The 27,625-nt window shown below is 38.6% G+C and overlaps 1 long non-coding RNA gene across 1 annotated transcript; it reads right to left on the bottom strand.

Moving 5' to 3' along the window:
- Positions 1 to 1,129: 1,129 nt before the first annotated feature.
- Positions 1,130 to 27,429, bottom strand: LOC146597608 (uncharacterized). The gene is made up of 4 exons (XR_014895445.1): positions 27,279 to 27,429; positions 6,597 to 6,746; positions 5,735 to 5,779; positions 1,130 to 2,090 (listed from the first exon to the last, which is right to left on the bottom strand). It is a non-coding gene; the product is annotated as an uncharacterized LOC146597608 (long non-coding RNA).
- Between the last annotated feature and the right edge of the window lie 196 nt (positions 27,430 to 27,625).

The raw sequence follows: 27,625 nt of genomic DNA, 5'->3' as shown, positions 1-27,625 counted from the left end.
CACGATCTGAACTCGACACACACAAGGACAACCACAGCTCCAGCCTTCCCTCTTCGTATGGTTTAAGAACTGCGAGTTCAGTTATTGCCTTGATTCCACAAACTCTTGTTCACATCAGTTAATTCTCCTAATGCCAGTAAAGCTATTTGTCTGATAAAGCCCACTTATATCAAAAGTCTTTATTATTATGAGAATTACAGTCCTTCTGGTCTCTATAGGCAATTATTATTCATGTCTGGAAGAAGAGAATGGAAATCCATAGCAGACGCCTGCCACTTATTTTCGCCCGACTCACAAATTCTCACTTAGCTGCTAGCAACACCTCTACCATAAAATACCAAATAAGAAATTGCATTTAAAAACTCAAGAAAAATTAGCACAAAATGCGCTGTTATCAAGCACTACCAAAGCTCTCTGCACATAGGCATACTGCCTCTAACCCAAGGCGTTTGCCCTCTCCGTCCCAGACGGTTGGAGCACACTCAGGTAGACCCGTTGGAAGTGATGGGGAGAACGCCATTTGAAGCCTGGGAGATCAGCTTTTCAGTCCAGTTGGTTAAAAATATGTTGTATCAAGTGGTTTGTTTTTTCTTTTTTATTTGGTAAAGTATCAGAAAAGACTTTGCAAGAAAACTGCATATTGTAGGAAGGACGTGAATGAAAAGGTACTTGCAAAGTGATAACTTTTTTGACTAATTTTCCTTCTCTTTCAGTTTGTGCTTAGACAAGTCTGATGAGAACAAAATCACTGGGTATGGCTCAAATACATCCCACAACTGGGACATATTTGGAAACCATACCTCCCATAAGACATGCTTATTCAGTGAGAGTAGTTATAAAAGAGGAGGCAATGAATTAAAGCACTTTTTTTTTCTGAAAAGCCATATAAAAATAACTGATATAGCAGCACAAATATACAGATGATGAAAAATTAAGAGTGGGGAAAGACAATAAAAAGCAAAAGATGGTGACAAAGTTTGGGGTTTTATGGGCTGAAAGAGTACCATGGAAAATGTAAAAGTAACATCCTCTTTAGCTCTACCTTCTCAAAGCGCAGGCTTCAACTCTAGCGACTAGCGGAAGAACAATTATTGAGCTGATAAAAACTGTCAGAGAAACTTCCCAAAAGTAAAACAGAGAACCACCATTAGGAATTTTATTGTCAATCGGAAACAGCTGACTACTGGAAAATGTAGCCATAAAAATAAAATATAGTTTAAATCCCTCATTTGCCTAAGCTTGCAGGAAATGAGAAACTTTCACAATTGAAATGTCAACTAACAATATCATGTTCTACAGTTTATTTGCAACTAAGTGCAAACAGGATCTCCATGTTCTTTTCTTATTTCACAGTTTAGTAACCTGTGCTGACAACAATACCGCGGCTCAGGATGAAAATTTAATTTATTTGCACTACTCTTTTTCTTTTTTTTTCCTGATTGAATGATCCATTGGAATATTGAATAGTAAACTCACAGTAAAACAGCATATTGTTCTTTTTTCTCTTTGTAACATTGCAAAATACACTTTGGGGTGCTATTTCCCTTTCATAATTCCCTCTGCAAAAAAAAAAAAAAAAAAAAAATGTATAGGAACATTTGAAACACATGAGGTGAACCATCCCCGAATTTTATCGTAGTTATACATGTCAAGGCTTATGTTTGACGCAAAAAGTGACTTTGTCTTTTTAATTTGAGGTTTTTCTCAAACGTGCGGGTGGTAACGTGGGAGAGCTGGGCAAGGTCTGCCTCAGGATCCGGCGGTGCTCCGAGGCGCTGCCTGGAAGCCGGGGCTGCTCGGGGAGTTTCCCGCGGCAGAGCGCAGCGGCGCCGGGGGGCGGTGAAAGGTCCCGGTTCCCGCGAAGCGCAGCCCTGGGGCGGCTCTCGGGCCAGCGACCCTCTGCAGAGCGGCGGGGCGGCGTTCGCGGCGCACCCGGCTCGGCTCAGCCCGGACGCTCCGCGGACGCCGGCTCAAGGGCACTTCTGGAAATGCTGCAGCGGGGCAGAGTAGATGCAGGTCATCAGATCTCCGCGTAGGAACCAGCAGCGTTGTATCGTGCTGACTTGCTATTCGCAGCCTGATGAAAGGGCCTAGTGACAGATGAGGGTGAGAGGACAAACAGACCTGTGACCACCTTTTCTCACGCTATTTTATATACCAGCTTGCTATTTTGGTCCGCTGTGGTGACCAGGCTGTACTCATCATTACATACTTGTACGTGCTCTCAGACCATGAAAAAACAAATACGATGAATCCAGTGGAAATAGAAACGTAATCCTGATGATATTGGTTCACTAAAATAGTTTTCTTTTCTAGGTTAAGTGGCTTTCATTGAAATTTTCAAGTAATTTTATTTTATTTCGCTGTTGTTTATTCGTCCAGCCATCTCAGCCACTTCTCGTCGTGCACAGGAAGCTCTGCCTAACACCCTCTTATTTTTACGTCCATATGTAGGTTGGTGAAGAAAACAGTTATTGCCGTTAATGATTTCTACTTATCTAGAAAAAGCGAAACCTTAAATCCGATTTTGAGGGATGGGCTACAAGCTACCGCAACAAGGAAAACTCCAGTGCTCCCCCCCCCTTTTTTTTTAATCTTTTGATGGCTATTTCTTCAGGGCTATTCAAACACTGAATGAAAAGCCCCTCTTGCAGTTCGGCAGTTAAAACAACAAAGCACTGCCTATGTTTCTTCTTTAACACAGCTCTAAGGATTTATTCTTTGCTCCTTTCTTCTCCTTTTTTTCTGAAGTTTGCTTGTCCTTTTCCCCTTTAAAATCTCTTTATCTAAAGCTGAATTAGTTTTCCCAGCTGGTTGGCAAGCCGCCACCGTTTTCTGCTCTGACACTTATTTGTCAATTTTCAGTTGCCTTCAAACTTTTTACTTTTCCTAACTTCTATTTCTTTTTCCTCTTTCACAGCTTCACTGATTCAAGTTTTAGTTGCTATAATAGAAGAGGAGAGTAAAATCCCTCCTGGGAGAGACAAGGACCTATTCTCTAGAGTGACAGAAAGAAAGCAAAAATACTATGAGATTTGCCCATTGAAGGCTTTAAAATAGCAAAGTCTGTGTTTTCTATAGATACTCATAATCTGATCCTACTTTCAGGTAATCTGCTCAGTGTTTAAGTTCTCCCCTAGCAGATGAAACGTTTGTAAATCCATTTTTGTATAATTTTTAGGCTTTCCAGACACTACTATTTTGATTTATTTATTTTTAGAGAGCTCACTTCAGTTTTACAATACCAGGGAGCAGGGATTTTTTTAATTAGTATTTTTTTTCATACTGCTGCAGATGGATTTCACAGCTCAAGGTCTGTACAGAAAGCGCCAAACTCAGTGTCAGGACTCCGTTCACAATTCCATCGCAGCAATTTGTCAGCCTGCACGTAACACACACGTAGCACACGACAGCGTGGCCTTCTTGGACTTCGGATATCAGTGTTTTGGTTTAGGGAAGTTATTACTCTGCCCCCTCGAAGAATGAGGACGGAGTACACAGCAAAACTGACAACGAGGAAGTGCCCGAATATCACATCTTCACTCCCTATTCTTTAGCATTTATTCTTTAGCCTCCTGGGCACATGAAAAAGGCAGCATAAACCTTCCACAACAGACTGAGCCCTTGCTTGCTGCCGGCACTACCGCAGGATTACCAACGTTGGGGTCATTTTAACAGGGGCGCTGCCAGGCCACCTCTGCCGGAGGCGGAAGCGAGCGCTCCTCCCGACGCCGGCGCGGATGCAGGCCCGCGTTTTTACCTTCCCCGCAGCCCCCGCCGAGCGGAGAGGGACAGGGCGCCTGGCAGGCTGAACGGAGCTCGAAGCAGGCGAACCGAAAGGCCGCAGGGAAAGAAGAAGAGAAACACGCTTAGGGCTCTCAACAGCTTTTCTAATACGTGGGGTCCTGGAAACCAGCTGGACCAACTGCAAAGGGGCGAACGCTGGTGGCAGTGGTCCGGAAAGTGGAAACGTTAAGCAATGATCACCTTTGTGGTCTGGGCTGCTGCAGTGCAATTCCCAACGGAATTAAATTGTTACATTTACGGCCTAATTAGACCACCCCTCTCGCATCCTGCATATCTGAGACAGTCTAACGTGTCCAGTCTCACCATTATTTCTTCACTGCTGTTCCACTTACAGGGACTTACAGTACCGTCCTTTTTTACTTTTATTCACTTCCAGCTTTGTAACACAGACAAATCTTCACAAAAACATAGAATGAAACTGTGCAACGATTTCACATACTAGCTAAAACATATTTAAAGGCAGGCCTTCAAAGCTGAAACAGGTGACATAAAGCAACAGGCCGGTAGCTTTTTTAAAATTAATCTAACGTTGGACTTGCTAGCTAGTTTTAAAATTAGAATAACTTAAAACTGAACTTTCTGGAAAATAACTGAATCATAAAAGTTAATATTAAAATCACTCTTAATGCATCACATATATCTGGTAAATTATTAGACCTTCAAAATGCTAACCTCAGAATAGCAATGAATTTTTTTTTTGCTACAGGGTGGTGAAGTCATCATTTCAAGCAAGTTAAAATTTTTTATTTTAATAAGATGTTTTGAACTAACTTCAATTGTAGTCAAGGTCTTTTCTGTAAGTTTTGTCATACTGATTGATTAAATGTCTTTAATGCACCAGCAACAAGCACAGTAAATCAGCATGAAATTAGTATAAAGAGCTTTAAAATACTGTTATCCTCTTAAATTGGTTTAAATGTGCTTATGTAAAATAACTATGATTGGGAGTGAAGAGTATTCTCTTCAAAATCTGAGTAGAAATCACTGTCATTTTGTCTCGTTCAGAGGGACTTCATGTTCAGACTCTAAGCAGAATTCACAGCTCTCTCATACCTTCATTTTACTTTATGTTAATCTTTTAACTGAATTAAGAAAACATACCTAGATTCCACAATATAGAAGCACTAAATATATTCATTCATATTTTGTGTCAGTTTTTGTAGGCCTGAAGAAACTGCATTTTTATAGTTGTTATATAAGTTGTTTTATACATTTTAACGTTTCAGTTAATCTGTGTATACAATATTCCAATCAGCTGTCAGTCACAACTTTTTCTACATTTGGAGACTACGAGCAGACTATATATTTTAATTGGTTTAATAATAAATTCTATAACCCATGAATTTTTAGGCTAAAGTTTGTGTACTTCAGCAGGTAAATTCAGTATAATTATATAAACACACATATGTCTGTATACATAGATATAAAAAGATAGATGGAGTATTCAAATTAAGAAAGGTCAAGCATTGGATTTCTATAAAACTGATTTTAGAAGCTTTGTAACATAACATGTGTTACGATCATGCAATCAAATTGGTCACATTTTTTTCATAGTGCATTTGAAGTGGATGAACAATGTTCGTTTAATGAATAATGTTTGTTTTGGTTTTATCAGTCAACGTGTGGGCTCAGTTCCTCCTTACAGCATATATTTCAAATCACCTCTAAGCAGAAGAATATTAACAGTCTTCTCAAGTTTTCTATGTTGACCATAATTACTGTATCTGAATTTTCAACAAATAGTAACTACTGTTTTTTCATAATACTGTGAAGCAGCTTGTGTTACCTGCACTTTCCAAATGGGGACCTGATGTACAGAGGGATTAAGGTCTAAATATCTACAAATTTGGGTCCTTACTCCACATATCTGTAACTTTTTTTTCTTTTAATATGTAGTAATACATAATTTGTTTATCGTTCTACTTACTTTGACTAAGCAGGAAGGAATTCCAAAGCAGCCAATCAGCCAGCACTGCAAAAAGCTTTAGTTTAAATAAATTGCCTAGTATCACATGGGAATTCTGAGATTTCTGGAATCATAGTCCACATCATCAATGATCTTTACTAAAAACAGCAACCTAAATTCAACAGTTCATCTTTTCTACTAACTGAGGTAATTTTCTGTAAAAGTAGTAGTATAGCACTGTCTAATTAAAGACTATCACGGTATTTTGTTGGGGGCGGAGGGGAAAATGGAAACATAACATAAATTTCCTAGGTAACTTTACCATCATATCAGCTAGATTTGAGTGCTTGAGTTTTCAGCCCTAATATCCTTTTAGTGTAATATTTTAAATGTAATCTTCTATATTTTCCTTAGGATGAAGCTGGAAAAAAATGAAGACTCAAACAAAAATCTATCATACAACACTTTTTAGAGCGATAATACCAAAGTTTGTGGTTTTAACCAACAGTGTAACAGGAGGTCCTAGGTTGTTAATGTCTGTGTGGACTTAATTTCTTCACCCAAGCTCAGTTTTCTGTTACAGCTTCTTCGGCCTTTGCTCTGATATTCATACTCCTCTCTCTTTAACCTAGTCTTTTTATCAGGCCTTCCAAAGTTTCCCCATTCCAGTTTCCCTGTTTTACATCGTCACTCTTTCCTCTGCATCTGTTATCCTGCCCCAGCTCCTTGTTCAGCTAATCCAGTCTGGGCCGATGCTAGAACTGCCTAGGTCACACCAGTCCTTTTGCTACCTGTTCCAGCTTCTCCTATTTTAAACTTTCAAGGACACTGCCTTCTCACTCAATTGCTCTTTTTGCTTGTTATTAAGTCTCACACTTCTTACCCCATATGATCCCATTTCTCCTCCAAGTTCCCAGGCTTCACCAGTGTTCTTAGGTCGTATTTGTAAAATTCCTGTTTAGTTGGTTAATTCTTAGAGGATCACGGACTATAGTGAAGTCATTTGACTCAAGTTCAGATCTGCAGCATATTTCTGGAAAAGTAAAAAGAAATATTCATAAAAGATTGTTTACGAAACTGGGCGCTTGCTGGAAAAAATAGTCTGTCTGTTTGCTTGAAAATGCTCCACTGTTTTTGCATCTATTATAGAAAAAAAGCCGCCTTAAGGCGTTAGTATTGTGATTCTGCTGTTGAAAGCAGAAATACTCCTGGAATTTACAAATGCCAACAAAAACATCCAATCAGATATAAATGTAATCAACAAAACACTGTCAATATAGGAAGTCTCTAAAATATTTAATATCACCAAGAAATGTTTTCCAGATTATGAAATATCACATACTAAAAATGTCTTCCTGCCAAAGTACTGCTCTAAAATATTAGATTTTACTTCTAGGTTTTATTCCCTGGACAATACTTCTAAAGAATAAAGTAGCTTCTCTGAGTCCCTTTTTTCTTTTTTTTTTTTTATCTAATCAAGCCACAGCTTGTAAGCAATCTCCAGCATTGCAAAGAATAAATTTCAGTGCATATTCCTGCATTATCTGGGGCAAAACTGGAGAAACAAGGAACAAGGTGCCTTTTTACTTTTATTTCATCTAGACTATAACATTTGCAGAAAATCTACTAGGAAAAAGTAAATTTGGACGCTGGCGTATCTTTCTCAGAAAGATACGTTATATGTTCATGCAGAATGAGAGAAGTTGAGATAATGGCTGGTTTGAGGCCAAATCATTCAAATGTTTCTATCAACATTTTCTATCTGAAATAAAGCATTGATAAGGCAATATTTATTCCCATTAAAGAATGTTTCAAATGAACTAGCTAAGCAATTTATGCTCAGAAGTCTCAAAGGAACTGGTGAATCACTGTCAATTTTTACTCTTAGAAAACTGGGAAACAGTTTTGTTGTCCTGTTATCCAGAATAACAAATATAGCTAGCCTGACTCATTTCAGGTGCAAGAATAGATTTGTTATATGGGAACTTCACTGGTAATGAACTAGAGACGGTAATTATGATTAATACTTATCAGATTGCTTCTTTTTGTGAGAGATTTTTTTTTCTATTTGTTTTTGCTTTTGATTGGATTACAGGGATTGGTTAACAAAAGTAGTTATGCTTCTGTATTATACTTGGACTTAACTTACTCCCTGTAGTAAAGGGGACTTTTTTGATTCAAAAGCTTGCATTTTATGGAATTTTCAGGACATGGGCTAAAGGGATTAGAAACTGGTGTTTTGACACATCTTAGAGTACAGTTGCTATGGCAAAAGATCAAACAGCAAGGCTTTTTTTTCCAGGATCCTTTGGAAATTGTTTCTTGATCCAATCCTATCTTCTCTCTCTATGTATAATATATGGCTTTAGGAATGTGTTCTGTGAATCCCTGAAGAGGAGGACTGGTAAGCAAAAAGAAAAAAAAAAAAAAAAAAAAAAAGTTATTTTAATTCGTTTAAATTTGTTACATGATAATTCACATTTCTGCTAGAAAACTGTGAATAGTGGAGAGAAAGGTATGAAGAGTCTGAAAATATTTAAAAAGTAACATCTGCTAAACTTTATCAGTGAATATTTTATACAGTTGAAGAATGACTGAAGTAGATTATAAAAAACAAAGGGACACATTGCTTTTAAAGTGATTTAAATCACCTGATCTAAATGATTATAATCCAAACAATATGATTTAATAAAGCCACATGAAAGGGAGTATGTTTGGGAACAAGGCAAGCAGGTTATCTACAGGATGGCAATGACTAAGAGTAAATTTTAAGGATTATCACAGATCACAGCCTCAACCTGAGCTTTCGGTGCCTCTATGACAAGAGGGCTAACAAAATCTTTGAACGGACAACGAAGGGGACTCTCAAGTGAGGAAAGGGAAGTGAAGCTGTCTCTCTTCCCTAAATTAATAAGACCAAACTAAAATACTATCTCACTCTGGGTTTCTCATTTCAGTAAGGATGGGGATGTGCTGGAGAGGATATGCTGCAAGAAGGACCATGCAAGTGTGAATCTTACAGCATTCTGTGAGGCTTAAGCAATTAAATGTGTTCCACATATTAAAGAGAAGTTTAAGAGATGGACTGATCAGTGAGCGATCAGTGAGCGTTTAAGCACGGGGCTGATAGTACCAACCGTTTTGATCTTGCTGACAAAATCAGAACACAGGCTAATTACTGGGAGTTGATATTAAGAAATTCTTCTAGAAATGCACCATCTCTAGAATAAAATTACTGGGAGAGCAATTGGTGTCCTTAAAAAAATTATTTATGTTTTGATCCATCTTATGGGGGTCCATCCCTCTGGGAATATAGAGGGTCAAACTGAATAATTATGGTGTCCTTTCTGGGCTTTGAGGCTAAATCCCCTTATATTTTTGGGCTGGGGAAGAAAAGTAAGGAGAATGACAGAAATAAAGACTTGTATTCCTCTCAACAAACTCGTGTTTGTACCTCCAGTGTACAGTAGTGTGTATAATAAAGTCTTATAATTCACCCCTTAAAATACTTCCCTTTTAAGTCAAAGTGGTTTTGCTTCACTTGATGTATATCTGCATAGATGTAATTTGGGTATGGATTTTTGATTTTTCGTCTCCTCAGGAGCGCCGACAGTTGTTGATGGTTAGAGACAGGACCACAGACACAGCAAACCACACTGTGTTAAAGAACTGAAACTCACTCTCCTATTGACACCAGTTGGCAAAAAATGTCTTCCTAGCTTTGCTTTGCAGGACCCCGGGGGGGAGGGGGGGTTCTCTTTCCTTTTAATTGTGAATACAGTTAACTTAGTTATATTAGTACAGTGGGTTATTTTTCCTGCAGGAAGGTGGGGGCTTTCTAACTTTCTACGCAGGATACCTCTATTACGATATTTCCCTTAGTCTGACAAAACATATAGACCCAAGATATAGAATACAGAGAAAAACTTGGCAAGTTGTGACATCACATCACACTACACGATCCGGTTGTCATTTGGGGCATCTGTAAAGTATATTCAGCTGTGTAAAACAAATGGATAAATAACCTACAGAATGAGGAATAAGAATGTAAATATGGACTTGTTCTAACAAGGGAGGTAATGTATTGAGGTAAGCAGAAATACCTTAAGGCATTATATTGCGCCTGTTGTTGTCCACTGCTTTTTGGTGATAAAAGTTTTCCAGTATCTTTCTTCTCTTTTTGTGGTAGGGTAAACAGAGTCACCATCGATCAGCCGTGAAGCCAGGTAGCATTTGTGTCAGTATACCCTGAACTACAGGACCGTGTTTGCTGGGAACTGACAATAATGGGACTGAATGAGAATTGCTACAGTCTCAACTGTGACCTTTACAGTTGTACAGTTACATGCTTTCTTTTTATTATTCTGCCAGACACACAGCTTCTACCAAATGATTGCGGTTGCTTTCGCGCAGCACTTTTGCAGCTCTGATGCTGTAAGAACCGAGGGGCCAGGGAGCAAGGACGGGTCATTGGGTACCTGTTGCACAGCAGAGTGGAGGGAAAATATTTATTTCTGCCGTGTTACTTTAGCAGTGGAGACAGGAGGAATATACAGGAAAAATACCCCCTGCATGTGTGTCCCTTAAAAATAGACTGCCTTTTTAAAAAATAAACGGAGGAAAAGAGGGAGTGCTGCTAAAAATCTACTCATGCGTCTGTTACCATAGGGCCACATGAAGTTTATCTGACTGCTCTTGTTTAGCTGTCGCCGTGAACGTGTCTTGATGAAAACTTTACAATACAGCCATACGTATCAGCGGCAGAAGGCAAAACGGCATGTTTGCAATAGCAGTCTTTGCCTTTTCTATCTATCTGGTGTATGCTGCTTGTACTATCAGCCATGATTATTTAGTGGCAGGTTTTCAAGCCATCTATTTAAGAAGTTAAAATGACTTTATTTTGGGTGGCCCACGAAGTGTTATCGTCAACACAAGGAGATTCATGTCCTCCATAGCATATTGATGGGTGTTATCTTGGTCTGTTGTAGACCTGATGCATCCTACACTTGCAAGATGCAGGGAGGATGACAGTGATGTTAGCTGCAAAAGAGACAGTAATCTGAAAGTACAACTTGATTTGATGACTTCACACTAACAGGCTACAAATTTAATTTCCTCTTCCATCAGGCTGCCTTTCGGTAGCCCTTTTGATTCAAGAAATCCTCAGAGTTTAAGCACCCCATAAAACGCCACTATCACTATGTTCTAGCCACACTTAAGCATCTTTGCCTTCTTGGAGAAAACTGAGATGATTTTGTCTAGAAAGACCCATCCAGACTTCTTGCACTGCTATTCTAAACATTTCATAAGTGAGCAATAACATTTGATTTTGTGAAGCATGTATTTAAGATGAAGTGTTTATATTATCCCATTTATAGCACTACTAAATAGTACTAGCTTCCTGGACTGTTTTATTTCTATTAGAAAGTGGCTTTTCTAAAAAGAAAAGTGCAATGCCTCAGTGTAAAATTTATTCTATCCTTAAAATTCCAAGTCACACAATAATGTTTACTGTTATTCTCCAAAGGATTTTTTTCACTGTTACAGTCACCTGTATTCTCTTCTACAAGGAATAACTTCACTCCAGGTCTTGTGACAATGATACTCTCTGCATGCTGGACCTAGCTTCCAACCTTCTTTTTATTACTGTGGCTCAATACCTGCCTGAAGTGGGCTGTTATCACGCACAAACCTTATGTTCTCTCATGCATGCTTTAATTCTGATAATCTTGCCAAATTTCTTTCTAGCTGTGGAAATGTTACACACATCTAATGCAAATATTGCTCTTAGGAGTTCATTTCAGTATCATGTATGTATGGAATTTTGATAGGGATTAAAATAGTCAATTTAATAATAAGATATTTAAATTACTCTAGAACACTGAATCAAAAGTGTGGCTGTATTATTGAAAATGAGAATTAATCATTTATGACTTACATAATTTTCCTTTGGTAAGGTCTTGGCATATAACCAATTACATTTATAAATTACTATACTATCTGTGTTTATCTCAATAATTCTGTAAACACTGATATTCATCCCTATTAAAATCCTTGGTCAATTAAACTGCTACTGTTCTTGAGAGTCAAAAGTTCCATGATTACAGCACTGAGAATAAAGGAAATGAATTCCACAGCTACAGTTCCCCTAGCGATATTGCCCTGTAGAAAGAGCATAGAAAAGCACCACTGCGGACTGTTGTGCTCCATTGCCCCTGCAGGGACAAGGTTCTGATTACAGTGTTAATGTCTGAAGAAACAGGTAATCTGCAGAAGTCATAAGATCTAAGGCATGGATGGCTTTATAGATCCAAACCAAATGTTTATGTTGAGTCCTGGAGGAAAATAAAAGCTAGCGTGATCTCTAGAGCCCATCATATCCATCCTGCACCAGACAAAAGATTTATTAATGTTATTCTGTTTTTTTTCTAGAATAGCTGCAATTTCCCAGAATGGTTTTGCCATATAGTAAATTGATCTGGCAAGGATTTATGTTTTCTATTTATTAATATGATATTATGACAAATATAATATTTTGTATTATTATCTTCTATAGTGTACGTTATAGATATTGTTATAAATAATATCTTCTACTGTATTATTTTTTTATTTAATCTTGCTAGGATCTAGGCTATTTACATCTTTTTTTTTCCTACAGATTTCTAAAGCTTCCCATCTCTCTGAGCTTCTAAGATTTCTCTGTGAAAAACAGAGAGAAATATTCATCTGTAAAGGCATGTTGATCTCACCTACCCTACAGCACTCTCCCAAGTAACTTCACAGGGCAAATCTGTTAATCCTATTTATCTCCAGTGACAGCAGAGTGAGTGCAAACAACCAGTTCAATCCTTTGCTTTTAGGTGTCTGAAGTTATGTGTAATGAATCCTGTCTTAACTGGAGTGCAAAGGGAGAGAGCCCACTTGAAAATACACCAATAGGACAAGAAACTGTTCACTACTGTTGCATTACAAACTATTCAAGGGACACGTTTCCTTCCTCCTGCATAATTAAACAACAAAAAAGTCAACAGAATTCTCTGCTGCAGGAAAAAACTTCATTCTATTTACTCTAGTTGTTTTCCCTCATCTTCTTTATGTGGATGATGCTGCATCAAGCTAGTTTAAGTCCAGGATTCAGTCTTGGCCTGGAAAGATCCTAGGAAATCCGATCATCGTCACTAGCTCTAAAGCTAGAAATAGATGTCACCCATTGTTCTGGGGTCAGAACGGGCCCATTCACCCTACTCTAAGAACATATTAGGATTTACTGAAAGAATATCAGAAAAGAAGAGATGCACAAATCAAGAAAGCTATCGCTGTAAGATATGTGAAGTCCCCCACAGAACAGCAACAGAAATTGTTTCATGTGTGACAGAAATGCCAGATGGGAGAATGCTCTTTCTAAAATTAAATTTTTAGTAACTTCAAAAATAAGTTTTAACCAAAATCAGGATGACAACAGACTGCCCGGTTGGAGGCACAGAAGACTTAAGAGACAACGCTATGTTATTTCAAAGATGTCCTGTCTCATTTTGCTATAGATATGTGAAGAGACCTGGGCATTGTGATGCTGAGTCTCAATGAAGGTAAGGCTTGTGAAGTAAAATCCACAGGACCCAAAGAAACTGTTTGTACTCATCACAGAATGCATGGACGAATCTTCAGATAGAATCCCAATCAGGAGCTCTCCAAAGTAATCCATACAAAACACGGAAAAGGTATCTAACATCCCATCCAACTAAAATTTAGTTTTTTCATTCCTACCTTCAGAAGAGGCTTCTATTTTAAACCAAGATTTATAGACCTGGGCACTCTTCTGGAGAAAAGTGGGTGCAGCGAACAAAGGCAGTGAATAGAGGCAGCAGTTTGTGCAGCGGTGTCTAGGCTCTGCTTAGAACTTTTGGGGACCTTGTTGGAACTCGTATGGGCTTTCTGGAGACCCCCAAGGAACTAGAGAAAAGGGGAGCTACACAAGGACAGCTACAGGAGGCCTGAGCTTCTCCTGGGAGAAGTTCAGGTAGATGTAGTTGCTGCTAAGGAGCTCTCTGGGTTGCTCCTGATCAGAGCGAATTGGAGCCTTTGATCCAGATGATTAGGGTGGGTCAAGCACCTGTGAGTCAGTGCTAGGGAGAGGTCTATGTAAGAGCCAGGTCCAGAGCACAGCTCTCAAGGTGCAGAGAAGAGATACAGCAGTTTGCAGGAAGGCACCTTTGTCTCTAATCCTAGGAATGCATGCTTCTTCAAGTAAGGTCATGATGTGCCACAGAGCACATTTGCCTGTAGCTGTTGGTGCATCAGCTGTGTCAGAAACCTTGACCTAGACAGGATCTCTGACCATGGATGCAGCTCTCAGGCTGCAGGGAGTGCTTGGGGCTTCTCTCTGAGGCCTGGGTTGACAGTCTGCTTCTCCTGCAGAAGGTATGTTGTTGTTTTCTTGTCAGGTAAAAGAGTTATGGGAGGAACTCAGGAGGCTGTGTAGCATCCAAGAAGATGAGCAAGAGCTAGACAGCGTACCTTGGAGACTCTATAGCTCCAGGAGTCCTGTCCACCCACAGCAGGGTAGTTGCTGCAGGGCTCTGTGCTGCATGAAATAATGTATCTTAACACTGTAGAAAAGACAGGAAACTCCTCCTTGTAGGAGGTAAAAGACTTATTCCTCTTGAAGACTTGCAATTGAGAAACAGATTTTTGTGCCTTCCAGGATGAGCTGGGCATGGCTTCAGGGGAAACAACTGGGCTGAGAGACCCTGTGCCTTGTGGGAACACATGGAAGAAGCAGCAAGTGATTGTTGTAGGTGACTCCATGCTGCAGGAGACAGAGGCACCTATCTGCCAACCTGACCTCTTGACTAGAGAAATTTGTTGCTTGCCAGGGGCTCAAATATGAGATGTCATGGAAAATCTGTGGAGGCTTGTCCATGTGTCAGACTACTACTCTCTACTGCTTTTCTATGTGGGCACTAATGGCCAAATTGGAAACCATCAAACAGGATTTCAGAGCTCTGGGGATGGTGGTTTTTTTTTTTTTTTTTTTTTTTTTTTTCAATTCTGCCAGGATGGAAATATGGGGTGAGGTGAGAATTATAGGGATGGGGTAGTCAGCAAAACATGTTTCAGGTTGGGATGCCTCCAGTGGGTGCATGCAGCCAGGGAAGTGCATATGGGACATAGCTATGGAGGATTCTCTTGCACCTGTCCTGGGAAACCTGCATGCTTGCTTACCTCTGTGAAATGCCTGTATACCAATGCATGCAGCATGGGGAATAAAGAGGAAGAATTAGGGATCTGTGCGCAGTTGAAGAGCTATGATCCTATTGCAATTACAGATATGGTGGGATAGTTCGCGTGACTGGAATGCTGTCCTGGATGGTTATGTTTCTTTAGGAAAGACAGGCCAGGCAGTGAGGTGGTGGATTTGCTCTCTGTGTGAGATGATAGCAACTGGAATGTATTAAGTTCTGCCTTGGGGTGGATGAAGAGCAAGTTGAGAGCTTATGGGTAAGAATTAAAGGGCATGCTAACATAGTGGACACCCACAACAGTGTCACCTACCTTCTACAGAGAGCTGTAAGTAGCCTCCTGATCACAGGTTCTTGTGGGGGACTTCAAGCACCCTATCTGCTGGAAAGACAGCACATAGCAAGGCACAAACAGTCCAGGTGGTTCCTGCAGGATATTGATAACTTTGACCCAGGTGGTGGAGGAGCCAATGAGGAGAGGTGCGCTGCTAGACCTTGTACTAACCAACAAAGAAGGACTGTTGGAGATATGAAGGTTGGGGGCAGCCTTGGCTGCAGTGAGCATGAGATGGGAGTTCAGGATCCTGCACGGAGGAAGCAGGGTGGTAAGTGGGATCACAACTCTGGACTCTAACATTTTTAGAAGAACCTCTGTTGATTAAAATCTACAATTCAGTGAGACCCAAAGCTCTTAGAAAAACGGTAATTAAATGTATAAGTATGCAGAATTAATACAATTGTAAGTTATAATCACTGCTTGTGGCTACTAAAGAATTTCATGGAGTCTGTTTTGGTAACTCATTGATTAAACAATCCTTCCCTAACTTGAAATGTAGACTTTTTTTTTTCTTACCCCATTGTAGATGCTTACTTAGGAGTATTTAATGTGTGTTTGAACGTAATGATACTTGAAAATAGTTCTTATTCATTTGACCCTGTTCAGATCAGTGTTTTTGGTTTTTTTTAATACCTCAAATCAAATTATCATTGAGGTGTCAAGAATAGAGAAGAGCTGTATTTTTCTTTAATGGAGAAAGGGCAGAAAAGTTATGCTGGAAACAATACCTTAATTTGCAGATTTGTTCTTAATGCTTGTAAATGTATCTACAGACCCACATCAACTGCATGGAGCCATTCTGAACTTCTATGAATGCATAATAGCATTGCAGAGCTTAGACACCTGCCATTTAAGTGGATATGCTTAAAACACTGGGTGAATTGTTTCTTAACTCAAATTTCTTACCACTAGAGGGCTCAAAATTGCTGTGTGATTTTCATGCATGTGTACATACAAAAATATATATGCTTATCATATATATACACACACCATGTTTGGTATGGGCACATCACTAACGTGTTTTTGTGTGCATACAGACATGCACATTCTTACATACATACCCGTATTTTAATAGGTGATCATTCTCTTTTATTTAAAGGCTGTGAATATCTAAACACAAGACAAATATTTAGAGAGGTTTTTATTAAACTTTGTGCAATTCACCCTACAAAGAATCACGTTCCTTTTAGTTCCCAAAATTTTAACTTTAAAACTTTGCTCTCAGAGGTTAGGATTTGCGCAAAACATTCACTTTGCTAACTTAAGTACAGAAAAAATCACTACAAAACAGTTCAAACTTTCCTGACCAATGCCTACTATCATTACGTTTTATTAATATATCTACATGACACTGAATAACATGAGCATGAGTATTGTTTTTGAAAATGAATTTCGAAAGAATGTAATGTTGTGCTGCAGAATCTATCATGCCAAGCATATTTGTTAATGATTATGACATGTTCTCCTGAGAAATCTTAGATGCTCTAAATGTTCCTGGAAAGTTAACTGTTTTCTTCCTTTTATGCACTAATTGTACCTAAAAATGGTTGAAAGCCCATTCTCTTAAGTAATGTATAATTTCTGAATATAGTGCAACCCAGTTCCTCCACATAGGGATGGAATAATGAATATTTTATCTATGCACAATAATGAATATTTTATCTATGCAATCCAAAGATACTTAATAGTTTCAGCCACAGCTGACATGCAAAACTCTGAGGTGTCAATATTTTACAAATATCCGTAGAAATATAATTAGAAGAAATCTGCTCAAGAAGTCAGTATTTCAAGAACATTTTTTTCAAATTATTATTAGCAATTTTTATACTGTTATAGAAACACAAATATCAAAACATTTTGCAGATGTTTGTTACCTTACATAACTGATTTTCAAATGAACTGCTCAGAATTTTCCCCCTATAGAAAGCTGTGGAAAAGTACAATAAAATAGAAGATACCTGCTTTTCACCACTTCAGTGTTTTGACTGTCTGTTTAAAAAGTGTTGAATGTGATCATCTATATTTATAGACTCCTGAAGTGAGTATTTGCACAATTGAACCAAATATTTCAAACTCTGATGCATAATCTCAGTATGTCTGAATTCAGTTGGACTACATGTGAGTAGTGCTTATGTTACTACTAGTGCAATTAGATACTACCAATTTAATAAAGCTTGAATGTACTCATTTTCAAGTATCATTATCTTATGCATTTCCTTCAGTTAAGAGTATTATCAGACACTTTACCACTATAAAATGCTAAATTCTTAGAAAGATCACAGTAAATTAGTTGCAAAAGCACTGTTGATATGATGGCTAGACTAAATAGTTAAAGTAGGAAGGAAATACAATTCTACTGCTATGTATACTTAGCTGAGCAGAGAAGAGCTTAGTGTATCTAAAAGTAGAGTTTAGTGTAGTCTCTCTTCTCCTATCACATTTGCTTTAAAATGTTAAATGTGTAATTCAGCCAAGTGAATTTTGCTTCAAGAATTTTAACTCTTGGCATATTTTGCTTTAAAAATTTAGTTTTATGGATTGTGTACAATGTTAGATTAGAACTATAATGTTCTAATAAAATCACCTGTGGTGTACTTCGTATGAGTAATGCATTCTTAATTTACAACTGTTATCTGAACTAAACTTGGAAACTAGCCTGGCACACTGGATGACATATTAAAAGTAGCTTTGTTACTGATAAACTGGATTGGCTGGCATGTGTATTGCACTGCTTCTGGACCTAGGAGTAAATTGTCCTGAAATTCATAAAGTGGACTAATATGTATTGAAGTTAATGATTTTAGTCCAGTACTATCAAAATTAGTTTTGTATGTTAAAAATTAATTCCTGCAGCTGGAAGATCTTTCTCTAACCACAGCCTATTGAATGAAACTGAGAGGAACAAAATACTATTTATATGGAGTTAGCTCAAGGATTTAAATCCCAAGAAAGGTATTCTTATCACAAAACTGTACCAACTAGTTCTAGTGATTTCACATTTATACTATTTCTGCAGTTCTCCCAAAACAACTTGTCACTCTTGAAAGAAATAAGACTAAAATGACCATGTCAGCTACATCCGAAATTCTCTTGATAGTTGGTACATCCTCACTAATTTATGTCTTTATATTCTGTGTAGAGGAAAAGATGATCTGACTTAGTGCTGTGTAACTATTTATTCATAGTAATAATATGAAAATAGCAGTGATTTTCACACAGGTCCTACATGCCACATGAGAATTGCATTGGGAACAAGGAACTGCAAATATGGAATTTCTTGCAAGAGTGAGGATTAGAACTAGATTTTTTTTTTTACCATCTTCAGATGAACTAAAACAATTGTTATATAACCAGTGTTTATACTACTTTTTGTAGTAGTTACACCAGTTCAATATATTCTACATCTTACTCTTTGCAATTTTCAGTGGTAGGGATTGCAGCTGAATAGATTGTTTGTAGTTAGTTATATTTATGGGCCTGTATCAGTATACAGACAAAACTCTAGAAATAAATTTTAGAGCTATACATATTTCAGTATACAGAATGGAAAAACCTGAAGTAATATTACATTGCCTTGATAATAAGTTTCAAAGTTCAGCTAAGTATTTATTGGTCTTTCAAAACATTTGTTTAGGATTTTCTCTTTATAATCGTATGCATCAGCAAAAAAAATCTTATTGTGCTATATCCTTATGTTCGCATTACTCAGTTTCTGGGAATCCTGTTTCTATGGCTAGTAAATTTCAACAGAATTGAATCTGTCCCGTTATTTGGTGAACAGAAATGCTGTTTAACCCACTAAATCTGGATTGAGTGAATATATTCTAATTCTATTTTGCTGTGGATTAAGTAGGAAACATTTTCTCCATCATTTTTTAAGCATCTTATCAGCTAAGATAATCAATCTCCACATGCTTTCTCTCCTTTAATAGTGGAGAAAGGTCTTATTCCTGCTATTTTTGCTTAGGTAAAGCCTCCTTATTGTGGCTTATTTCAGATATTTGACAAAAAGAAAGATGGATGAGGTAGATTCTCAAACTTTAGTTTCAAGATGTTTTTAGTCTGTTGACAACAATGAGCTTTGAGGTGAGATGGGATATGATAGTTTTAATGTACAGATATGGAAGTTCCCAGTTCAGATTTATTATAAACATGTCATTTTTAGCTTGGTGGCTGCTGTTATTCTATGCTTTTCCATGAACATGTGTGGTAGTACTACTGCCATGACAGACTACTAAATTAAGAAATGCCTGGAGTAATCAAACAACTACAAAATTATCAAATATAAGCTGTAAGACTAAACACTGCTTTTAATAAACTTTATATAAAAAAAGTTAAATATGGGTTTTAAGGGATTAAAATCCTTTGTAATAAACACATACAAAGATTAGAGTTCATTTCCATTTTAAATACTTACTAACAGGCATACCAAGTGGGGTAAACATGTAGGACAAGATCCCAGGGCTCAGGATTACAGGGTTCTAACAGCAGTCAATCCAAAGCAATGACAGCATGCCACAGAGGCAGGAGGTCCACTTACAATACCTTTGTTGTGAGCCATGGTGAATCTATAAGCAGAGTTGCTAATATGCACAATGATCCTGCTTCTGCTTTTTGGTGATTTGTACATTTAATGGGTGTTCATCAGTCTCATTTACAGTGACTCACTTCTGCAGTAGTTTTGTTTCGTTTCAATATATGATTTTTTTTCTTTACAAAGAGATTAAACCTCTGAATAAGAACAACAGAAATACAAGTATTTGTAAGTTTTCAAACACGGGTCTTCCTAATCATTACAAACAATGTCCCATAGAAAATCTCTAGAAAACACAACAAAGCTTTTATATAACATGTACCTTTATACATGTTTACTATCAGCATGCACAATAGCTGTGATTTCACCTGCACCTTGTTTCTAGCTATTAGGAAATATTTGCTTTCAGTTTTCACTTTCCCACCTGCCGAAGTTTTTAATGATATACCAGCTGTTGTTCTGTTTATATATAGTTTATTAGAAATGATAAGTTACATAATCCTAGTTTACATAACTATTATATATCCCTAAATATTTCTATACAAAATCTGTCTGAACTCCCCACCACTAGAATTTGAAGAGCTCTCTCATGGTGTGAATAGTTTACAGTTTAAAGGTTTACACTTAGCTTCCTTCTTTTCTCCACTCATTTTTTTCCTTAAGTATATTGTATTGTATGACTTTTGAAACTTCTTGCAATCAATAGAACTGTTTTCATCCAGCAGCTCCATGGACTACTTTTACTTTGTATACAAAGGGTTTCAAACAAAAAGGTGCTGAATAAAGCATATGCATGTGACACATTTAAAGCAATCTGTACCTTCTCTGAAAAATGTGTACAAGTCTGCACATTCAAAAAGTTGATAAGGGCCGCACTAGATGGATTCCCACTGACTTACAGTATGTTTGGATCAGACTCAGTGGCCTAAATCTGCAAGGTTGAAGCAATGATTGGCTCCTTCCCATTGAATTAATGAAGAATGAAGCATTAATTCAGCAAAGTAGATGAACATATGCTTTATTTCAATCATGTGAGTTGTTCCATCCCCTTTGCTTGAATGTAAAGGCATGCCTGCAGTTAAACCCTAGGTAACAACTCCCTGGTATAAATTGTAGTAAAATATAAGTCAGTCACCTGTATTTTGCAGCTGGCCTTAAAATAAGGAAATGACTCAGTATCTTGTAAGTGATAAAAGATCTGATATTTTGGTCTTTTTCATGACTCCAATGCTGGTACTACAGAAATGAAACAGAAAATGAATAAATCCTAGCAATAATTCATAATCTGCCACCACCTCCTCCTGGCTCAAAATGGTAACGAAATAACTCAAATAGGCTAGTGCTACTGATGAGCTGTCTGCTTGCACCTCACTGTACTGAGGAAAACTCTAAAAAGGCAGCCCTGTTGCTAATCTCTATGGTTTTTCTGGGGCTTTGTGCATGGCTGACACATGGATTCATGTTTTCATTACAAACACCGAGGAGACATGCCCAATCGTTCCGGGCAATGTATCCTAACCATAAGTTTTATGTTGGCTCTTTACATGTTTACCCTCCCCCGAACAGCCACCCCTTAGAGACTCCCCAACTCAATAACTGTCTTCAAGCAGGTAGAAATACAAAGCACTGGAATAACTAATTTTGGTCATTAAGTATGATAACTTCTTTAAGAACAAATAGAAGACAATAACGCATTTGCTAACCTCTACTGGAAAATCAATTGAAGTTCCCAGTGGAACTTTGTATTTTTAAAGGTAGTAACAATTGCCTAAAACCTCTGTGCTGAAAATGTATTAGCAATCTACTGGAATATGCATTTTTATACCCTTAGCCTTTAAAAAGTATCTTTAAGAATCTCTACTAAGAAATGTTGCTAATACAATGATACAAGAAATACGACTATTCTTTTCTATTGACAAAATTCTAATTTTATACTTGTATCATGCTTATACTTGTAAAAATCACTTTTGCAAGAATTGCTTATTTGTTTGGAAAATTAATAATAAATTAGTTTAAATATATTTTTATTGGTGGTTAATAGTAGAAGAGTTTGCTAGTGTAATTCTACTAGTGTATCTTTAATGGTCTCAGGTAGTACGCGTTTTTTCACTGATCAAAATGACCATATTAACTCAAACTTTGCTAGATCATTTAATACAAATCATGGTTAGTACTGAAAACATTAGTGCCCTTGTCTTGATTGTCGTCTTTCTGTTTTACCTTGATCCTCTGTACAAAATATTTACTTCTTCCCTTTCTATTCATTTTCCACCAAAATTTCTGACCTCTTCCACTAAAGTAACTCTCATGGTCAACTAGACTATACTATATCTCCAGGCTTCAAAAATCATGAATAAGGCCATGAAGGCTACCTTCAAAACTGTGACCTGTTTTCAATAGTTTTAATACCTGAGAACAAGTAGCCTGTTTTCAGCACCTGGCTGAGCTGTAGCAGAGATGTCCTTGCAACCATTTAGGGGGTGCTGCATGTGCTTTCAGTTCCTTTGGTTCACAGAAAGCAGTTTAACAATGCCCAGGAACCAGCATGGTAACGGAATCAAAGAAATTAATTTTGCTGTTAACGTTTCCTTTTTCATCTTTCATCTATGCTAAAGTGCCAAAATTTCAAATAAGTAAGACAGTGAGTGGTGGGCAGACAAAACGAGGCATAAAATAGTGATGCAGTTAGAGCAATTAGAACAGCATAGACTGAAAACTGGTACGCTGATTCCCTGAACAATATCCTATTCACTATACAGCACTGTAAGATGAATACATCCTGAAGCATTTGGAGTGATAGTTGGCTGAATGCAGTTTGTAGGAGAGAGGCTTCACAGATGTCCTTTTGTGAGACAGTGCTAAGAGGTACAAAATCAGTACCACTGTAAAGTGACGTAAGCTATACCAGGTGATCCTGTTATTTCTCACGTTCTGTATCTACAACTCATTTCATTCCAGTGGAATTACTCCTGGTTTGCACCAGTTCTAAGCACTGAATTACTTATTTTAGTATTTGAAAAGAAACAGAAAAGGATAGTATTATTCAAAATCAACTTTCATTCTAAGAAAAAATAAGGTCTTTAAATTATTGTACAGAAATGTCAAAATGGAGATATCTTTTGGGAGTAATTCTCTGGCCTCTGAAAATTCATGGATCATGCCCTGATTCACCCAACCATTTCCATGGACAAGTTGAAATATGATCCTGTCCTGAGATTACCTTATTTTTTACACTGAGATATAGGTTCTCAGGTAACCCAAAACATGAAGAACACAAGAATACTTTAGAAAACTGATTTACAGCTTCAGGACTGAAGAACTGGGAATGGAGAATCCAATTCTGTATTCCTGAACAAAGCTCCTCTAAAACTTTGCAGATTTTGGTGAATATTATGGGAGTGAGAGGAGACAAGTGATCCCTCTACCTACAGAGCAGAAATAGCCATTGCTTCCCCCCCCACACTTTCTCCTTCATTTATAAGTAGAGTGTCTTGGCTAATATATTCTTTTCATCATAAATCTTATAGTAAAATTGTTAGTGTTTGTTAAGTTACCTTCCTCAGTTTACTAGCAAATAAAGCTACTACAGACCAACGATCTACAGTATGAAAGGGTCTGTGCTCTATTCTGTAAAGTGTGCAACTTGGCTACTAGTTGGGCAATGCTTATAATATGGGTGCAAATAAAGAGAATATAAATATTGGAAATAGGTAATTAGGCCATTGTATCAGCAGCAAATGTCTAAATAAGCATTTAGCTTTTTTACAAAAAAAAAATGACACAAATTCATGCAATAGACAAACAAAAACATAATTTCTGCAATAATAATTTGTTGCAGAAATAAGTTTCATAAACTTATGAAAGGAAGAAGTTGAAGACTTGAAAGAGAAAATTATCTTTTGAGTTCACAACTAGCTTTAATTTTAGTGGAGCAAAAGCTTGCAAATAATCACAGCTATCCTTTGGTAATGAAAAAAATGCTAATAATTGCCTCATCACTTGGATAAAACACAAATTTGTTTTCTTTTACCTAGACAGGATGTTTAAAAGATATCATTTTTCATCTAATAATTACTGGGCTCTGACATATTTCCTATGAGGTGAAAAATGAATTGTTCATTCTACTAGCCAGAAAAAAAATATCCATCACCTGTACAAGAAATAGAAAGTTGAGTTTGCTTCCAAAGATTTTTGCTGACTTGCTAAAACCTTAAAAAGGCCCTAATACAACAGAAACATTAATTCTTTTAATTCATGTCTTCTGTTACTCAGGGGACTTTATCAGATTAGCTGATGTTTACTAGAACTTTAGTTCAGCTGTTCTGTGGATTTCTATTCATTAAAATACGTATTTATTTTTTAGTTATGCCTCTACCTAATCCCTTTTGTTTCTAAGCACAGATCTCATGTCTGCAGAAGAGATTACTTTGAACACAAACATCCACACCTTCACCAGCCAAGCATATTTTTAGAAATAAGGTTGGTGAGTTGAATTTGTGTTCCATACTATCACTAAATTCCTGCTGAAGTTGCAGAATAATATATTAGGTCATATAAGATGACATAATAATAATAAAAAGATTGAACAACCATTGGTTAAATATGCTAGTCTAAAGCTGTCTGGAAAAGGAAACCTGAAAGATCAAAGACTGGTGGTGGGCAGGGAGAAAATTCTGCTAATATAGACTTTGTTATTCTTTCACTGGTCCTTTCTCCACAGAAATCACGAGTAGGAGCAAAGTTGTACCACAGGCCTCCACAGTTATTTTCACTTGCACTCAGATTATAAACAATACAGGAGGCTGATATAACCTAGGGCAGTGTTCTAGGTTGCGTGTGTTTTGCTGAAAGCTATTTTATTCCCCGCTGCGACCTGAGATAAAACACAACTTGCTTTACACTACCTGTGACCTCTACCACTAGAGGGCTGCACTTTATGCGCTGTGCCTCCTAGACTTCAGAGTATCACTACTCCAGAGTTACCGGATTTTACAAACTCTACTTAATAAAGCATATTCCGAAGCGTATCCGTAATGATTAATATTTAAAATATTTTGAAATTCTTTTTATATGCATATATTTGCCTAGTTAAATAGAACTCCGTTAGGAAACTAGCTAAAAGGCAACAGAATAGCCATAGCTAGATTCTTCAAAGAGAAAACCTGTCTATTAAACTATGAAGAATCTACTTATACGTGCCAGAAGAGTTAAAATGCTTGTGTTAGTCAGACTGGAAGATAACATATCAAGAAATTATTAAACAAAATGCATTCTACAGAGACAAGAAGAGGCAGTTATGAAACAGCTGTTTGTAAGGAAAGAGACTAACACAGGACAGACATCTGCTGCGAGTCTGAAGAAATTAGGTTTTGGGATTACCCCTTTTCCCCATTAGTTTATGAAGATAGATATATAAACAACATACGCACTGCTTATCAAGTTAAAACTTTTTTTTGTTCTACAGGTCAATATTCATGTTAAGATGAAAAATATTTTTGTTTAAAGAATGCAATCAAGTAAATGTATTGCAAGCTAATTAGAGCTCCCAAAGGAAAGACTTGCAGGTGCTGAATCCAGCCAAATCTGCCACATAATTAAAATTGGTGAGGGGGGCACTGTAAAACACATGTGGTCTCAAAACAGGAGAATTGTTTGATTCAACGCTAATACATATGAATGGGGCATATTCAGTGAGATAAAAAGGAGCAGTGTTATAATTTACACAGTTCCACTGTGGAAATTGACTGAAGATGGCTTTATTTCAACATCGTTGGTTTATTTTCCTCTTTAAAATTTTCACTGCGCCATTTGCTTAGCTTAGAAATAAAAAGAGGCTTCTTAGGACTCATAGCCCTACAAACTGGACCTGTAATTTTCACAGCATGTTGTGCTCTCTCTGGCTTAAATACTAATTAAAATTTTTCAACTGGAACTTAGTAAGGAAAATGGAAGAACCACACTGCTCTCCAGCTTGCTGTACCATAATTGTGTCAGGAACAGCCAAGGTAACAGGAGCCTAAAATTTTATTTTAGTTGGTAAACTAAGCAATTATGAGTCACAGTATCTGAGATACAAATGGTATGTGATGAGTAAGAAAGCTCCATTTTTATACAATCATTTTTCTAACCATATATGCTCTCAGATTGTCACTGAATCTGTTGCATCTATTTAATTTGACTGTGAGCAGACTTGATACTGGGACACAATTCCCAAAGAAGTCATTGAAAGTTTTCTACATACAATGCTGGACTGAGTTTTCAATTTGGGAATATGTTTAAGGGTCCATATTTTAATATCCTATAATGCATTATGTATCTTGCTTGTAAGTAGGAGTGGTATACTGTATTATATATTATACATGAAATTTGTATGTTAAGTACTAGAACTTGTTTGGGGCAACATTAGTGGCTAGTGGTTACTAAAACTAAGGCTGAATCTCCCAGGGAGCTTAGAATGGAAGCTGGAATTCATCCACAAATAGCCACGTTTTTAAGCTTGCACTGCAAGAGGAATCGAGTCAGCAACCGTTCTGCACACGTGCAAATCAATATGCATTTAGTACCAAGCACTGTTTAATGCAATAAATGCGTGTTACTAAATTTTGGACAGAATTAATTCTCAAACACTCACTGCTGTATCTGTTTTTTTTCAAATACAGGCAAATAACAAAGAGTAAAAATGCTTTTATAGTATGTAAGCAACCTCTCAAAGCCTCCCACCCCTCGCCTCAGCACCTCACGATCCTTTTGAACTTCAACCTAAACAATACGAAATTTGTAATCCCTTCATCGCAGGCAACAGCCTTGAATCTCCTGCTAAGTATTTACACACGAACCACCGCACCGGGTCAGGTAGCTCCAGCCAGCCTAGTTGTCACAGCACAGAAATAACATGCTTGCTCCCCCCCCGCCCCGAGCCTGCAAGACGCAGCGCGGTGTGTCCACGGCTCTCCGCGCAGACGAGCCGCACCGTGCCCGCCGCCGACAGCCGCTGCCGGGAGGAAGGGCCCTACCCACACCGACGCTTCCCCGCTAGCCCAGAGCCTCCCGTGGCAACGTTAGCCATCCTCCCACGCCGCTGCGGGCCTATGAGGCGCGGCGGGTAACCCAGGTGACACCGCATCACGGCGGGGACCCGGCGTGAGGCCTCCCCCAGCGCCCTCCCCGCCGCTGCCGCCAACCGCCACCCCCTCAGCGGCCGCCGCGGAGGTTAACCCCCCCCCCCAACAATCCCCCCCCAACGGCTCTTCCACCCACGGGCCGTGATTGGCTACGCGGTTCAATCCCAACCTCACTCTCCTTCGTCCGGATTGGCCAGGCCTCCCGCCTGTCTTCGGAGGAAGCCCCGCCTTCCTTTTTATATCAGGCTTCTTCTTCCTCCTCCTCCTCCCCCCCCCCTCCGCCTACCCCTCCGGCGCTCCCCCCGCCCGCGCCCCCCATTCCCACGGCTCTAACCTCTCCTGCCTTCTCGGTTTCTGCGGTGTAGCCCAGGCTGGCGGCCCCCCTGCCCGCGGCCGGCCCGCCAGCTGCCCGTGCGTCCGGCGGAGGCGGCGGTGCTGGGGCGAGAACGGAGAAGCGCGGCGCGGCGCGGCCGGAGATCCCCCCCCCCCCCGCCGCCCGCCTCCTCACCCTAGTGCACACAAGCCCGTGAGCGAGGGAGAGCATGAGGGACCGCGGGCAGCCGCGCCGCGCCAGCGCCGGGCACGGCACTAGAGCAGGCAGGGACTGAGGGGGGCACAGAGGCGGCGTGAATCCTCTCCGGCTCGCTCGCTCGCCCACCATCTACATCGCTCGCTCCCTCC

The sequence above is a fragment of the Rhea americana genome, unplaced genomic scaffold (genome assembly GCF_003343005.1).
Source record: "Rhea americana isolate MKP2758 unplaced genomic scaffold, rheAme1 scaffold_18, whole genome shotgun sequence".
NCBI classification, from domain to species: Eukaryota; Metazoa; Chordata; class Aves; order Rheiformes; family Rheidae; genus Rhea; species Rhea americana.
Note: the sequence above shows the minus strand (reverse complement) of the source record. Positions and strands in the feature narration are given on the sequence as shown.